Below are 19,332 nucleotides of genomic sequence, written 5' to 3'. Positions count from 1 at the left end.
TTGAGGTGTTCTTTTCCTCCTCAATATTTTGTAAGTCTTCTTGGCAAGCTCACTTGACTCTATTGTATCAACTTCTCACTTTCCTTTAGAATTTGTCACTTTAGTATCCTTAACAGTGGCTTCCCTTGTGCTTGACCTAGTTATAGGTATAGTTGGATTTTATTGTGGTTTCTTCATAGGCTTTTCTACTTTCTCCATTGTTTTCTCCTTAGTTCTTCTCTTCTTGGTCTTTTCTTTAGGTGCTTCCTCAGCTTCTTCTCCCTTGACATCTTCTACATAATCACCTTGATCTTCACCTAAGCCTTGTGTTAATTCTAGTGGGGCTCGGCCTTATTCTTCCTCTCCCTCTTCTTCTTCTTCTTCACCTCCTTCACCAAATCTCTCTTTCAGCTTCTTCACCAATTTTTTCTTCTTTCTAAGAACTGTAGTTGTCTTCAAATCAATTGTGATCTTAGATTTGGCTTCCTTATAGTTTACAAATGAGGTTGCACTCTTGTCAATGTCTTATGCTAATAAAGTTGTAATTCCTATACAGGATTCATCCACATTGACCTCATATGGCAAGGGTTTCAACCATCTAGCCCTGGGTATTTTTGCTTTCACATGTGTGGTCTACATCTACTAGAAAATACACATCATCATAATGTTGTTCCACTAAGGATACAAGAATCATCAATCTCTGCTTCATGGATTTCTTAAAATCCTCAAAATAACTAGTCATCACTGACTCAAAGTTACCTCCAAGATGCTCAATAAATTCTAAATTATGTTGTGCAATTGACCAATTGATCTTCCAAGCAACTTGGCCAAAGGTAGGGAAGGTGTTTTGCACATAAAAGAATATGCAAATAAGTAAAAAACCAAATTTGCATGATGCAATTTTAGCTTTCTTGATGACCTCCATATCTTCTACCTCTTCAATCTTCTCAGTATAACAACATCTAACATCTCGGATCATGAGAACCTTTAGTAGTATCATAAATAATGTACCAGATGAATCTCCTTTGTAAGAAATTTTGAGAATAGCATGAAACATGGGGTTGTCTAATGTCATTACTTATCAATTAAACATTGAAAACCTCTTTCCCCTCTTTTCTAACATTTGTAGAAGAGGTAGATACCATTCTAATTACCTCGAGTTTGTGAGAAATAAAATAATGTAACTCGACAATAGCTAAATACCTTTCAAATCTGATGAACAATTTTGAGTAGTAGTTGAATTTAGTTCGCAAACACTAGAATCTAATTTTTCAATTTGCCTTTGTGCTCTTTGTGCACTCTATAAACTCTGGTAAGTGAAAATGAGTCAAAAATTGACTATATAACCCTTTATATTTGGCAATAAATGCTTAGTGCTTACACAATTGTAAGCTCAACTATAATAGGACTTTCAATACACTCAATTAGCATTGTGAGTTTGAAAATTACTACCATGTCTCCATAACTTGACAATAACCACTATTCCTTTCCTTTCTTGGCAACAATAGTGAAATCTTCTATGCTTGACATGAACATAGAAAACAACAAAACTATAGATTTACTCTACATTTTAATCACTACATTGCATCTTAATCATGCATATATGATTTTTTTAGATCTTTGATTCTTGGAACTAATGTATAATATAGTTTTTCAAATATCAGTCCCACACATACCTTTTATTGCCTCATTGAGGGTATTGTCATCACTTGATCCATTGGATGAAGTGACCTCATCTGAGATTGATGTACTTCATTCTTCCTTATTTTTCCATGTCTTGTTAATCTACACTTTTAACTTCTCAACATTGACCTTGTTTTTGCCTTTATTATTTCTATTGCTCGGTGTTGGTGACCTAGTTGGATAGTTTCTACTGACATGACCAGTCTTGAGATAACTAAAGCATGTAGTCTCACTCAACCATATATTGTAGTTTCCTCTTAAATGCGTTCTAATGCAATTATTAGGAACATGTCCATATTCTTGACAATAGTGACAACTATACCTTGTAATCCCAATCATAAGATTTTTCATTTTGTTGTTACTTTGTCTGCTTGTTTGATGTTCACTTGGCCTTAGATCTACATTCATATGATTTGTGTCCATACTTATAACAATTTTAGCAGTAACCTTCAAATCTCTAAGTGCTCATAGTCTTAGTCTTGCATTAATTTTCTTGATGTCCTTGTTTGTTACAATTATAGTAGTATCCTTTGTAATTCTACTTAAGTTTTTGATTAACAATTTTGCTCCTGCAAACATTTGTTGAATGACCCAATTTTCCACAATTATGACAAGTAGGTTTTTAGTTCTTACCTTTGTTATTACTTTGTTCACCACTTTTGGATGATTCTCCTTTCTCATTATTTTTGTATCCCACTCCAACAATATCATTGTTAGGTCTTGGAGATTTCATCAATTTCTCAAAGTGTTTGATGGCTTCACTTGGTTTGTTGAATCTTTCAATGAGTTCCTTCTCTACTCTCACTTTGTTTCTCAGTTGATCATTTTGTAACTTTAGGGTTTTGATCTCAATATCCTTTCCATTCAATTCATAGTTTTCAAGCATCAATTGATTCATTGTATCTAATTGTATGTTAAAAAGCTTTCGCACATCTTATATCCTCTCTTCAAGTTTGTTTCTCAATGTTCTTTTGTTATCTTCAATCATGAATTTGTCTTCCTCAACTTTCTTTTTCTATTCAATCACCTCACATAGTAATATTGATTAGACTTCTTGTTCTATCTTAAGATTTCTAACCTCTTCAGTTAGGGCATTGTCCTTTTCTATTAGATCTGCAACTACTACATCAAACTCACTTGAGTTTCCATCCTCAAACAATCTAGCACTATCTTCTTCTTGATATTGAGTTTTGTTATGCTAAATAGCTAGTTCCTTTTTCCTCTACAATGAATGTTGCAATTCATGTCTTGGCTCCTTGAGTTGATGTAGGACAAGTTGTATTTCAATCTTTTGGTTCTTAATAGTCTTTCCCAACTTGTAGACTTTCATCTTCAAGATCTTACCTCCAAAGTTGTAAAACTTTTCATTCTAGAGAACAAAGGTCTGATACCAATTATTGGAAATAACAATTGGAAAGTAAGTTTTAAGAGGGTGGGGGGGTGAAGTAAAACTTAAAAATTTTTCCTCTAAAATATATTTCCAACATCCATCTCATAACTTGACATGTAATTTGAAATAACATAACATGCATCACATCCATAACATAAAGTAAATAACACATAACACAGTAAGTTGGTTACACAAAAACCCTCCAATGAGAAGCTAAAACTAAGGTGGAAATGATACCCACTAATCTTCACTATTGTAGTTGTAAAGTGTGGCCTATTGTGGCTACAATGTGTTTGATCATAATCTATGATTTACTCTATAAAAGGTATGCCCTGTTAAAGGCTTACAAAGACTGTTAGGTCTCACCTTGTTAGATGATTTAAACTTATAATAAAAAAAGCACTCAGTTAAGAGATCTACAACAACCTATTAGTACTACTTAGTTAAGAGATTTTCTCTATATCACTTGTTAGAATGATTTAGCATCATGATTCTTTGATTATCACCTCTCTACTTGATGTCAGATTTTCTCTTTATTGATTAAACCTTGATCCTCCTAATCAAATATGTCTTCTCTATCCCTTTACTTCTATACTTTGTTCTTCTCAAACTAATTCTTCAATGCATAGCTCTGCCATAGCCATCTTAGCCACCATGAAATGATTTCTTTGCACTTAGCATTCATCTCTTCGAACACATACACAAACTCTTTAGGGTTTTCCTTCTTAAATAAACATTGGTGGGGATGGATTAGGTAAGAATCAACGACTGTGGTTGATCCATATTGCTTCCTTAAGCTTGCCTTTTTTTGATTGGTTGCGTGTACTACATAAGGATTCACAATATACCTCCATACTTATCTTTCATAATTGTAAGATATGATTATGTCAGCCCAAAAATGGCTTACATAGAAGTTTGTGTCATTACAAACAACTATGCTCAAAATTGTTCACTCGACATTTGAAGACTCTATGATGCTCGACCTTCACTATGCTTCTAATGTTATAACTTGACTTTTGAATAGGTCAATAGTACTTCTTGTTTACTCGAAACCTAAATCACTCATCATGTATAGTCAGCTCGACACTTGAGTGACTCAAAACTAACTATCCATAATGCTTAGAATGTAATGGCTAACAACTTATGCTCGATATGACTTGATCACTCAAATTACGTGGATTTCTTAGCTCACTATGATCCCTCAACATACACATGTGCTCAACTTGCACTATAATTCTACTAGATTATGACTATGTTTTTTTCACTACCTTGTGAGAACCAATCTAAGATTAACAAAAGGGAGATATTATTGGCATTGATATGAGAAGATCATTTTGTAGAGAGGTGTAGTCATAAGTAGTGAAGTATTTGGTTTTCATTGATGGCAAAACAATCATAACATAAATAAGGATTTTTTGGTAAAGCAAGGTGAGTGATCAGTGAGTAGAAAAAGTAAATGTTATAACCAATATGCATGCAAAGAAACAATAAGATAGATATTTTGGTGGCAATGAAAAAACAATCCAAGTAAAATAGAGTGGTCATAGGTGTAGACTATGTGATGTGTATATAGACTAAGTGTGTGATTGTAACACACAAAGTTGATAGGTAAGAAAGGTTTTACATGTCAGAAGATGACTGTAGAATATACGGCTTATGTTCTTAAGATACTAATGATATATTTTTTATTGGTGATTGATATGATTGATATGGTTAGAGTCAAAGGTTTTGTGATGTGTGTTAATAAATTAGAGAAGTGATGAGTTGACATTTGTGTGATTGAAGAAAGTTTGAAGAGATAATGCTCAAAGAAGTTGGAGAAGGTCAAACATAATTTGACCAATCTAGAAATTGCATAAGAAAACCTAATGTTGATCAAGGTGGTGATCAAAAAACTATTAGGTACATAGGGATATTTGAATTACATGTGGTACGAGTGTAGAATTTTTTTAATTTGAATAGATAAAAAAGATTTAGAGACAAAAATATTGAGTATCTGTATGTTGTTATTTGTAAAGAAAAATAGTTCAATTTTTGGTAAGAGATTTCATGATTATAATAGTTGTGATTAAGGAGTGAAGCAAAGATAAAATAGTGTAAAGATACAAAGTAAAGAGAGAAAAGTGGATCTGACAAGAAAACAATGGTACTTATATAGAAATCATTCAACTCATTGTTTCCTAACAGTTGTAGCGAGATAAATCCCTTAACTAGGTGGCCCTTAACCAACCTCTTTTTGTAAATATTTTAACAAGGTGGAATCTCATAAGGAGTTCTAAATCCTCTATTGATTTAGATTCTAGAAGATCTTTGTTGTATTCCCAATAGTGTACAAATCACTCCTAATAAGGTGAACCCCTCAGAAATGACACTTATAGCTTGTAACATGGAAAACCTTTCTACTACAAGGGAAGGCTTGTGGGTGTAATCCACACCATGATTCTCTCCTTCTAGATGATAGTTTCCACATACAAAAATAAGTGTGTTGTGTGTGTTTATTCTATGATTAATTGTTATTATTAACTTATATGTTATGTTTTAGAAGTAGAGTTAAGATAATGAGATCAATAATTTTAAATTGTGGTTTACTTTTATTGTACGCCTAATTGTGTACAAATCAATCCTAATAGGGTGAACCCCTTAGAAAGGGCACTTGGAGCTGCTAAAATGGAAAACCTTTTTACTATAGTGGAAGGCTTGTGGGTGTCATCCCCACCATGGTTTTCTCCCTCTAGCTAGGAGTTTCCACATACAAAAATAAATGTGTTATGTGTGTTTCTTCTATGGTTGATTGGTATTATTTACTTATATGTTATATGTTACAAAAGTAGAGTTAAGATAATAAAATCAGTAATTTGAAATTGTGGTTTACCTTTGTTGTACTCCTAACAATGTACAAATCACTCATAATAGGGTGAACCCCCAGAAAGGGCACTTGTATCTCCTAACATGGAAAACCCTTTTACATCAGTGGAAGGCTTGTGGGTGTCATTCCCGACATAGTTTTCTCCCTCTAGCTAAGGGTTTCCACATACAAAAATAAGTGTTTTATGTGTGTTTCTTCTATGATTGATTGGTATTATTCACTTATGTGTTATATGTTTTAGATGTAGAGTTAAGATAATCAGATTAGTAATTTGAAATTGTGATTTACCTTTGTTGTACTCCTAATTTGAAATTATTCAACTAATATTGGGAGAATATTATATAATTAAATAGAAAAGAATTATTTACTTATGAGAAATGAGGGAAATGTTAATTTTTGAATTTAGAGTGATATTGAATTAATTAAATAATTAAAGATCATTCATTAATCAAGAAGAAAATTGGTAAATTGATAACTCTGTGGGAGATTTTTTCATATAAAGTCAAATTGTGATATTATTGTTATGACTCAACTTTTTTTTTTTAAAGTCAAACTTATTGACCCATATTTCATGAGTAGTTGTTCACAAGAACCCATCTCTCATGAGGATGAATGAAACACTTAGCACACATTGCATCTAAGTGATGGTGCAGGATCACCCTAGGTTTATTAAGCTTTAGATAGTATAAATTTGGGATTTTGATTGGTGTTATGACATGTTATTTAGGTCATTTTATGTCATTACTATTCACTTCGATCAATTTTAGGAAATTATCATAAGTTTTCAAAATTGTCAAGTTACAAAGTTGTCAAAAATGCAAAAATCTTGTTGAAGTGTTATTAGTATTATAACAAAGGGAATTATGGTCTATTGAAAAGTTTAGAAAAGGTTGTAAAAACTTATGTACTCCAAAATCAAATTTGAGGATGGGATATCAAGGAAAAAGAAGACATCCATTTTTTGTTCACAAATTTTATACTTTTCTCATATGGTAGGTTGTTCTTTGGATTTTTATGTCTTGTACTTCACATTTAATGATCTAAAACTATTTGGAGAAGATGATACTATGAATCTAATTTCATTTTCAAGTGGTATCACTCAATTTTGTTATATTTTGTGTAGACTAAAAGCATTTTAATGACTACAATTTCTAGATTATTTTTTGTAATAGTACTATTGCAACATTTGGAACTAATCTATATGGAATTTGTATGACCATGAGGTATTGTTGGAAAGATATACAAGGTGCCTTTCATTCATTTTTTTATGGATGAATTTTAATATGTTTCAAGAAATTTATGCCAATTTTACTACAAACTTGTATGAAACCCTAAATACGATAACAAATATGAGCAAACACATAATTTTTTGAATGGTTTTTTACAAAGTAGCCTACCTTTATTCTAGCATATGTTGTATAAATCCCAAATGCCTATCTAGAATTGTATTTGAATTTTCAACATGATGTCTACAATGAAAGTTATGGCCAAAAAATAATAATATTTTAATGCCAAATTTGTTAAAACAATTAAACCTAGAGACTAAGATAATCTATTTTAGAGTTATTTAGTCCAAAATAACGAAACCTGTAAACTTCACAAGTAAAATTACCTAAAAGGGTGTATCTAAATATTCTTTTATTCTTGTGTATGAGGTATAAACAAGAGGTTATAGTTGAAATACCAAATTTGAAATGCTACTAGGAAATTGACGGCTTGTGAGAAAAAACCTATTAGAGGATGTTCTAATGTTTCAAAGATTGTTTGGTTGATATTTTTTAGTACTCTCCACCCCTACTCTACATTAAGTAGGTACTAGAGCCTAAATATTTCTAAAAGATAATTTTTGAAGTTTATGTGTTATCATTTTACAAGTTGAAGCAAGAACTTGGATGCCAAAAGACTAGGTGGTAAAGAAGGGAGGAAACATAAGAGAGGTGTCACAAAGGAAAGACGATACAAGATGAAAGAGACTTGCTTCATGAAAAAGAATGGAAGCATTGAGAAGATTATTCTGTGGAGACATGCAAGGTAAGGAGTTCCCAATCAAGAAACAAGAGAAAAGAATAAAGAAGTGAGATAAAGAAAAGGGATGTGAAGGTAAAGTAAATTGATATTGACCAAGAGACAACGTATTTGAAGAAAGCCTAAAAAAATTAAAATAAATCCAAGAGGAAATGGAAATTGAGATGCAATAGCTTCTTGAGAAATCAAACTGAGAAAGTGGTTAGCATTTTCTAATAAGAGCCAAGGTAAGTGGCCCATCAAGATCATTCAGACTAGAAGAAGACAACAAGAAAAATAGAACCAAACTATAAAGAATCTTTTTTGATGATAGAAGAGCCTAAGTCATCCAAGAAAGTGGAAAATATGAAGAATATAAGTCCATAGAGACTCAAAATTTAGTTTCTAATAATGAGTTAGTATGTGTTTACAAGTGTAGTAAATGAAAATGAGTATAAAAAAGAAGTGAATGCAATGTATGAAAATTGTTATGCTAATATAGCACATTATGGTAAAGAAAATGTTGCAAATAAAATAGAGGTGATGGTTCTATTTTCTGATTTTATAGATAAAAGATATGCTGGAAAATTGTAGTCAAATGATTAAATATTAAGAAATTGAAAATAGTAATGAAGAATATGATAGGGAAATAGAAATTTGGAGTTTTATAGTTGGAAATAAGATCATCAAAAAGTGGTAGATAAAGAAAGTACAAGGCACATGTGTGAAGATCAAGGCACCTAAAATAGATTAGGCCAAGAATGGAGAAAATATCCACATACAACACTATTGGAAGAAGAGAAATACAATCATACCATCATTTGAAATGGAACTGAAATTCCTTCTCTAGAGAATACAGTGAAGGAGCACCTAGGTTTATTAGGCTTCAAAGCGTATAAAGTTAAGATTTTTTAAAATATTTTTTATGCTATTACATTTTAATAATGTCATTTTATGTCATTATTGTTCAATTGGATCCATTTTGGGAAGTTAAGTAGAAAGTTGTCAAAATTGTTAAGTTGCAAAGTTGTCAAAAACACAAAAAAGATCTTGTTAAAGTGGCACTACTATTAACAAAGGCAGTTGTGGTTAGTTGAGAAATTTCAAATGGTTGTGAAAACTTGAATATGTAATCCAATATCAAATTTGAGGATGAGAGATCAAGATAAAAGGTTAAAGCCATGTTTATGTTCACAATTTGTGTACTTTTCTCATATCTCATGTTATTCTTTCTATTTATATGGATAGTACTACGTATTTTAATGATATAAAATTATTTAGAAAAGATAGTACTATGAATCTACTTTCATTTCCAAGTGGTCTTGCTCAATTTCATTATGTTTCAAAAAATCTATGCTCATTTTACTACAGACAAGTTTGAAACCATAGTTAGGGTAATAGTGAGAAAATATGTCATTTTTTTCAAGATTTTTCATACAAATTAACTGTTGAGCTGTCATTTTACATGATGCTTAATGACAAGAATCCTTTCGAACACCTCTCTTGAAAAGCCGATATAAGATCAACTCCAAGGTTCCAAGCGATCTTGTGACCTATTGGAATCCACTCAGTTGAAGATAAATGTGAGTGTTCATGGGGAGGTTTTTTTTGGTTTGAAACAATTTGGATAAGATGTAGAATCTGCTTGCTATTTCAAAAGAATAAAACACACAAAAAAAATTATATTTTTCCAATTTTCTATTTTTATGATGAATGCAGTATAACAATGCAACTATATGAATTCCTAAATTAACCAAGTGTTTATAAAATCAAATAACAAAGGTAGGGAAACAAGAAGTTTAAGAAAATAACATGAAAGAAAAATCCTAACGAACATAAGCCATGGAAACAATGTGTCTGCCAGTTAAGCCTTTGAAAAGGTCGGTGGGTAACCAATGAAAATAGGAGCAGTCCTTCCTTAATTCCACTAGTGCAATCATCAATGGGAATTCAATAATAGTAAGATGTTTCACTTTTCATCAAATTGCAAGGCCACAAAAATTGTGCTTATGTGAGATGAAAAGCTATGCAGGAACAATATGGTGATCTCTTCTCGAACCATGTCAGCAAAATTTGTAGACCCATAGCAAACACCAAAATTAAAAGATCACACAACTAGAACAATACAATAAATCTATTGGCTCAATTACACTTCATGAACATACATTTAAATAATATAACACACTTAGGCAAGAATCACCACACTCCAAATGCGAACACCAATATCATATATTATTACATCAAAATAATGGCAGCCTTAAATACATATTACATTCTTGAATTTATAAGAAATTGTCTCCTCAATTTGTGTTGAGAGTGAGAGATCTCTTTATGCAAACATATGCTTCTAAACTAATAAAATAAATCTATTTATGTACAAACTAACTCTCTAACAGGTGCTAAGTAGGACTCCATCCTTATTTATATTATTAACTGGATGCATGAGCCTTTACATGTCTTAAAATAAAGAAATCATGAGAAAATAAGAATAAGAAAGCCATTAGATGATGTAGGAGTGTCTGGGAGTGTTGAAAATAGAAGCTCCATCTTCACTAGATTTTTGTAGGAGTTAAACTGCTATCAAAATGTATTTTCGATGCATGAAAAGATCTAAATTTGGAACTATCGGTGCACCTCTGACTTCTTCAAAAAAAATTGGTGCACCTTAGAAGAAGTGCACTTGCACACCTTGGAAGCTCAATTCACCAAAAAATCAAAGTTCTCAGTTTTGAAAACAATTTTTAGGTTTTGCTCAAATGGGGTTCTAGATCACTTTTGTGTACTTACTTTGATTCTTTTGATGATTTATACCCTCTTTATGGCCAAAAATTTCATAGTCCTAAACTCCTTCTGCTTCTAAAATCCCAAGGCACCAGTGTTAAATCTTGTCATAAATAGTTGCATAAGATGAAGAACCTATTCTGGTTCATGTATCCAACCTCTGTATCTTTGATCTTCAGTGTAAATTGCTTGATTCTTTCTTTTCTTTGATTGCCCGATCCTTCCCATTCAGAGACCAAGTGCTCCAGATTTATCCAAACCAATCAAATGTTTGGAACTTTTTCATACTTTTTTACAAGTTTTTCCTAGGTTTTTTTAAGTAGTTTTTTCGGAGGTCTTCTACTCAAAATTTCAAGTCGAAACCTTTGTCGGTCCCTCTAATTGGGCAACTAAAGGCTCCCTGTTTTAGGAATTGAAACTAGATTTTTAGTTCTTCTTTCCAATGGTGTAAACAATTATGAATTATGAGCTCTAGGTCAAAAGTTATGACCCTAACAAGTTGAGGATGCCTTTTTAGCTTCACAAAGAAGAAAACATTAGTCTAGAAGGCAAAAAAAAAAAAACCTAAACAAACCCTAGTTATGACCAAAAAATGACCCAAAATGTAAAACATTAAAATTGCTAAAAAACACCAAAAAACCATATTTCTAACCATGGTAGGCAAAAAAGAGCACACCTAGTGCACCTCAAAGGTGTGCTAGGTGCACTTTTTACCTTGTACAAACTTTAAAAAATGAAAGTGTGCACTTAGTGCACCTCATAGGGTGTGCTAAGTGCCCACCTTTTTTCTATAGCAATGTATCATTAGTGAAGGTGCGCAACTGTACACCTTTAACTAGGTGTAGTTTTCAAAGTTTTTTAAGTTTTTAAAGATTTAATGCAAAAAAAGGGTGTGCAGCTACACACCTTTCACTTAGGTGTTGTTTAATGTTTTGTGTGTAGGTGGAGCAAAGAAGTGCACCTTAGGAGGTGTTGCGATGCAAGAGACGGAGCAAGAGGAGAAAAGTGATGAGGGAAGAAGCAGGGGTCCTGGGCTTTATAGGTCTAGGGCTTAGTGCACCTCTTGGAGGTGTGCAACTATGCACTTTCAAGAGGAAAGTTCTTTCCCCTATGTGCCTTAGGTAACGTAGTGCACTAGTGCACCTGGTGAGGTGCGCTAGGTGCACTAGTGTGCATCTTCATATGCAAAAATAATGACTTTTCTCCTTCAGAACACAGTTTCTAGGAATTTGGGTTTCTGGATAGAAACCTCAACTTAGTTAAAAACATTGTGCAAAACCCTAAAAAGACTCAAACCCTTGACTAGGGATCTAGAATGCTAAAAAATAAAGTACGAGGTCCCAATTTCTAAGCGAAATGGGGTGTGCATTGTGAAACCACAACATTAACCTACCTCAATTCTAAGATATGTTTCTTAAAGACAAAGTGGATATCTAGAATTTTATTCACATTTTTATATCACATCTACAATGAAGTTTGCGGAAAAAAACACTAATGTGATGTCCCCAAGTTTATTCAAACAATTAGGCCCAAAGATTAGGACAATTAGTTTTTTGTCATTTGTTCCAAAGAAACCACACCTAAAAATTGTGGATTACTTGTCAAATTGAACAATAGGAATATAAATATATTTTTATAATTTTTGCATGATATCTACATAAGAGGTTATGATTGAAAAAATTGTTGTGAAGGGATAATATGAAATTGAGGGCTTTTGAGAAAAAACCCATCAAAGGATGTTCTAATGTTTTAAATATTGGTTAATTGATACTATTTTGGTACTCTCCACCCTTTCTCTACATTGGATGCTTGTAGAAGTGAAACAAAAGGACTTCTCAGGAGGTCACCCATCCTAGTACTACTCCAACTCTACAAGACTTAACCACGAAGTTTCATCAATAGTTAAGCCCACTTTTCTTGTAAACTCATATGCAAAATCTTTAGAAAATGTTTTTTCTTATGAACCATTCATTATAAAGCTCCTTAATCTCATCAAATGATAAGTAGTATATATTTTCCATAACTCAAGTCAAATTGTGATATTTCTATTAGGACTCAACTGTTTAGTTTTTTGAGTTGAAAACATTGACCTATATTTCATTAGTAGTTTACAAGAACCCATCTCTCATAAAAAAGAATGGAGCACTTAGCACTCATTGCATCAAGGTGATGCTCACAAAAGTAAAGCACTAAAATTTTCTAGTAGGTCACTCATCCTAGTACTACTCCAACTTTAGTGAACTTAACCATGGAGTTTTCTTCAAGATTAAGCTCACCTTGCTTGCAACTCCATTTGCAAAATTTTCAACAAGTGTTGGGCTTTATGAACATTCAATAAAAATCCCTTAATCTCACCATTGATCAGTATGAGAAATTTTCTACAACAACTCAAATGGATTACCTATAATGTGGGCTTAATCATGAAGGAATATATGCGGTTGAGCACACTTGAGCTAGAGTAGTACTAGGATGGACAAAATCCTAATGTGTCCCAATGCTTCACCTTTGTGAGAATCACCTTAGATGTAATGAGTGCTAGGTGTTCCATTCATTCTTATCAAAAACATGTTCTTGTGAACCACTACTTATGAAGCATGGGTCAATGAGATTGACTCAAAAAACTACATAGTTAAACCTTAATAACAATATCACAATTTGACTTCCAATAGAAAATATCTTCTATTTATCAATCAATGATTTTAAGGGGCATTCCAATGAATGTTTCATAAGGCACAACACTTTCTCAAGGTATTGGAAATGAGGTTCCAAGTAAAGTGGGCTTAGCCTTGGAGGAAACTCTATGGTTAATTGTGCTTGAATTGGAGTCGTAATGGATGGTAACCTCCAAATAAGTCTCAATGCTTCACTCTTGTGAGCATCACCTAGATGCAATGTGTGCTAGGTGTTCCATTCATTCTCATGAAAGTGGGTTCTTGTAAACCACTACTCATGAAACACATGTCATTAAATATTTGACTAAAAAAAAATACATAGTAAAATCCTAATAGTAGTATCACAATTACTAAATCATTTCTTGAAGGTGTTGAGACAATTTTAAGTCCCTAAACTACTCCAATGTCATTGATCCACACATTATACACCCTAGAAGGTTGATAGACCTTACAAAATTGCTTCATTTTGTTATCAGAAACTTTTTAGAGCTAGTTGTAGTCATACAACCATAATACATGCTTCACACACCTTATGTTGCTTAATGCCCCAATAATTACTAATATTATGTTTATAGTTTAATATCTTCTATAGCATATTTTGTTGTTACATTTGAGCTTCAACATTTTAATTTTTATATAAATTAGAATATTTAATAAAAATCACGGTGCTAGATGGGTTTACATCAAATATTGATATTGTATTTAATAATCTGTAGAGTTGTTTATATCCCATCGTGCATGGAAAAGAAATAAAAATATTATATGTTTGATTGAAAATATAAAAGAGGATATAATAGATGTAATAAGCCCTATTGGCTCTCAAACAATCTATGCTAAAGAAGTGACTTCTTTTTATTTTTATATTTGAGGTTTTATAATTTTTGATACAACAATATAGCAACAAAATAGAAGATATTGCAATAATAATTCCAACTCAAATATTTGGATATTGCATAAGGGAATATACCACTGGTGGCTATCCCTACTAGCAAAAGATTGGTTGCAGCACTGTGTAGGCTGAGTGTTCTAATTTTTCCTATTGCACTATGTGTTGCAATAGTTCTTAGAGTTAGAACCACCACCACCACTTTGTGCCTGACGGTATGATCCAATCTGCTAAGGTTGTTGTTGGTTTTGATCCCCTTAGGAAAAGGAGGTTTCCTGTTCCCACCCAAGTTGTGGTTACCCTTAGGTCCTAATACTGTAGGTGCTCCCACAAAACCCCCATGTCCTAGGTTAACACTCTTCTCTACAAGGATGGCTTGATGTACTGCATCTTTGAGGGTTTTAGGTTCAAATATCTTAACACCCCCAACTAGATGGTTGTTTAAGCCTTTGATGAGATGATGTGCCAACTATACTGGGTTATTACTAATTCTTGAATAGGGCATGATCTCATAGAATTTGCACTCATGCTCTACTATAGTCATAGTGAACTATCTCAGGTTGTGGAATTCATCTGCTCTATGTTGGTTCCATTCCTCTGGTAGGAATCACTCATGGAAGTTTTCCACAAATAACTCCCATGTGACATTATTCATGTTTATGCCTAGCTTCTTCTCTTTGATAGTCCACCAAGTGGCTCCAAAGAGTTCCAAGTTGGTAATAGCAAACGTCGCTTTGACATTAGTGTCAAAGTTCTAAATAGAAAAAACCCTATCAAGAGCAATAAACCATTGCTCGGCTACATAACCTGAACCATGCCCATTAAAGGGCTTGACCTTGGACCTTTGAAGGTCCTTCATCTAAGCAGCTACAATCAATCTCTGTCGATCCCTCTGAGTGCTCCTGGACCTAGGTCTATGCTGATGTCCTTCCTGATGTGCTCCATCCTAACCATGAATAGGAGATAGGTGATCAATGATGGTTTTCATCATTTTCCTCAGGTCAACCTCCTTTGAGTCAACCTGTTGCTCTCTATGGTTCTCTTCCTAATGCTCATTGACATGCTCTTCCCTATTCTCTTTCTAATTAGGGCTTTCATGGAAAGACTCATGTACATTGATGTTTATGCCTCATCGAAAGCCTCTACCATGACTAAGGCTACAACCTCTAATAGAAGATCTCATCCCAGATACCATCCTACAATAATATCCAAGATAGAAGATGTTATAATAACCATAAGACATACTAATATGTAGCATAGATAAAAGACACATGTTTTGAAAATAGTATAAGTTCAATTTTCAGTTTTGCCTAATTTTAGGTTTATGTATAAGTCAGTTTTGAAGTCTAAATGTTCAAGTTTGAAAATATATAACTAATAGTTTAAGTTTTGTTTCAGTTCAACTAGTTCAAGTTTTAGTTTGAGATAGATATACATAAGAGTTCAAATTTTTTTTAGTTCATCTAGTTAACAACTAATGGTGTTCCAATATGCCCAGAGCTCCCAGTGTAGAACTTGGCTCTAATACTAGATGTAATGCCTCACCAAGGGATCCAAAAAAATTAACCTAAAGTTTTAACTAAGTTTGCCAAATATTTTTTATTTTTTTAAAGAATAACATACACATCAATCTTAAAGTAGCAAAAGTAATAACATCCAATCATACATAAGCAAACATAACAAATTACATTCCTTAAGGATCTCAAGACGTTGAATCACATTTAAATTTAAATAATACCAAGTCTAATAAATACCACATCCACATGAAAGAATAATTACAAGTCCAAGTCCATTTAAATAATATACATTTGTTCGAAATGCCACTTGGCAATAAAATTCAGAATGCTAAATCATCCACTGTACATGTCATAGGGTATGAAAGGATAAAAGAATATACATTTATAAAAATAGATTACATCATCATTTTTGGATGCATGAAACAAGGTATAACACAATAAGTAAAATCATTCATCATAAAGATATAACCATCCATCATATTAGACAAAGATAGAATGAAGAAAATGTAGATAAGGAACTCCAATCATGACATCAATGGATGGATCTCAATGGTAAAAGTAAAAAGCACTACCACATGACTACGTGGTAACCCAAAAAGGTCCACTCTAGCCACGTTGAGGAGATAGTCTCAAGTCCCAAATAGGATATCAATCCCAAAAATTAAAAGTAATATCTAAGTCAAGGAAACCCCAAAAGTAATCTAACTCAAAGGTTCCAAGATAACTTGACATCTAGACTTAGAGGCAAACACAGACACATAGGGAATCTACTATGCAAGTGTGCAAGTCTCATCGCACAAATCAACGCTAGAGTTATCTTGGCAGTCTAACTTGACCATGACCCCCTAGTGACTCTATGTGACACTAGTATCCTTTCGTACTGACAAGGCTTACCAATGATGCATTGTCACAATCAAGTGTTCTCTCTACTCCCATCCTAGTCTATACTAGCACTCGAGGCATGGGTGAGAACATACAAAGACTCCCATTTAGAGTAGTGTTTTCACTTATTAAACAACTTATAATGGGTTATCTTAGCAACCACTTTGGGCCCTAGCCTCCATTGCAAGCCACTTTTCAACATTACATATAAATAACCTACCCCAAGCTCATGAAATCACAAATCAAAGAATCATAGTATTTCCCTTAGTCCTATACAAGTGACTGGAAAATATCAAAAGATAATTCACAATAACTCATCAATTCTTTACAAGAAACTAGAAAGTATCCCAAAATTACTAATCAAAGACTCAAAAAGGTTAAGTCAAATATAACATTCATCTCATTATCCCACAAGGACACTAAAAGCAACAACAACCAATATAACCAAACTCATCATGGAGCATACCAAACACATTACCATGGTTGAGTTTAAAAGATTAGGAACAATTCATCATAATATCACAAACACAAAACTCCCAAGCCTCTGGTAAATGTCCTAAGACTGGTCAACACTCTAGTCAACCAAAACTCAAAGCACAAACAACATATAGATAACAATGTAATTTGTCATTTGGTTTGATTTTGAAAGCACATAGTTTTGAGTTAATAGTAAGGTGAAGTTTTTGTTTCAATGTATGTTTCAAGTAGATAAGATTCACAATTTACCCTTACAAATCAACCCATATCTTATATTTGAATAAAATGCACCATTACCCTTATTTGATTTTAAGTCAAATATTATAAAATCATTTAAGGGTAATTATTTTTTAAATTATTAAAATAATAATTATTGATTGTTAAATAAAATTATTACAATTTTATTAAAGTCAATATCATTAATTATAATAATAAAATATATCTTTAAAAAAATGGCAAAAAAAGCAGAGAAAGTAGCCTATCATGAAAATAATCTTGGAGAAAATCACAAACCTTCCCACGATAGAGGAAAAGCAACTAAAAATGGTTGCATGAACAATGCAATATTACTAGCAAAGGTACTGAGAGGAAGGCAGGTGTACCCCTGCATTCCAATCAATAACAAATTACAAGCGCTCACAGATGGTGAATAGAAGGAAAATTATTTCCAAGGCATGGTGAAAAGGCACAAAGTTCGGATATCAAAAGAAACATTCATATCAAAAAATAGGCCTCTCCTTAAATCTAAGGGTAATTATCCTAACCTAGTCAACCACCAGCTCGGAGCATCTGTAAAGTCCCAAGAGAATCAACCAAAATGTAGAACACCCAAAAAATCAATGGGATTCAAAACCCTAATTCAGCTTCATTTAGAATGCAATGTGGAAATTCATAAGCCACAAAATAGCATGAATGAATACAAATGGAAGACCGTGGTGAAAAAAGAAGAAGCCAAGATGAAGAAATAGAAACTAGAATTCAATACTAAACAAAGGGAGTGAAGGTATAAACCAATGGCTCAAAAATCAAGAGCTATTTTTCAAAAAAACTAAATACCCCAGCATAATAAATCAAAAATATTTGTTGAAGCAAAGCCAAGACTAGAAGCATGCAAATCGGCCATCCCAGATATCTGAGCCCAATAATATACCTCTAGGTCACTCCATGCCATGAGCATGGGCTCTTGTTGATAAATAGGAAGCATATGATTCTAGACCAAAAAATCCAAAATCAATTCAGAAGGGAACCAAAGCACGGTCCCAATCAGTTTACATGACATCCCATCAGAAGATGCAAAATATATCAAGCAAACTGAGTGATGGAAGAAAGTCTAAACAAAGTAACTCTGTGGAAATAGGCTATACCAATATTATAATCATCAACAACATATATAATGAACCAAAATGGAAGGAATGTGTAGAAAAAGGCATCTATGCACATTGGAACAATTTGGACAAATACAGAGCTAATCTAGAAAGATATTTAGCGAAAATATCTCAAGCGAAGGTAAGTAACATAATACCCCTTACTAAGTATTATTGGTTTCTACAATGTCTGGATATAGAATCTAGAAATAAACTTTTAGAATTATCAAACTATTATAACAAAGGGCATCATATAGATTTCATAGCATGGAAGCCACATTTCGATGAAAATGATAACAATCATAAATAGGCAATCAAATGGATGGAATGTGCAAACATACCATCAGAATTAAATGAAAACCACATTATTAAAAGAATAGGTCAATCTTTGGGAACATTAATAGGTCCTGAATCAAATAAATATGAAACAAGTAAAATAAGATTTCTAGTTAAAACTAATCAAAATAACTCCATAAATATGAAAATCATAAAAAATAGATCAATATACAAACTAACATTCATTGAATACACAGGAGAAATAAATAATATTATAGGAACTGACTTTAATAATAATACAATAAAAATTAACATTGAGAAATTACTAAGGACAGGCAGGAAAAAGGATGGAAAACTTGAGAAAAATAGGGCAAAAAGAATACCAAAGAAGGACATAAATAAAAAGGTGAAGAAAGAAGAAATAAAACAAGAGACTCAAATGGAGGACTCAGAAAGGAAAAAAGATGCAGATAATGGATGGATGATAAACATAAATTATTAGCATTTACAAGAAAAATATAGTAAATGTGAGGACTACAAAATAGAGATGGATTC

General features: G+C 32.7%; 1 pseudogene; it reads right to left on the bottom strand.

The window, feature by feature from the left end:
- Positions 1 to 19,332, bottom strand: part of LOC149548156 (UDP-glucuronic acid decarboxylase 6-like) — a 130,300-nt pseudogene that overhangs the window by 90,528 nt on the left and 20,440 nt on the right.

The sequence above is a fragment of the Cupressus sempervirens genome, chromosome 7, assembly GCF_028749045.1.
Source record: "Cupressus sempervirens isolate cs-2001-9-10 chromosome 7, ASM2874904v1, whole genome shotgun sequence".
Taxonomy (NCBI): Eukaryota; Viridiplantae; Streptophyta; class Pinopsida; order Cupressales; family Cupressaceae; genus Cupressus; species Cupressus sempervirens.
This window is presented reverse-complemented; position numbering and strand designations above follow the sequence as displayed.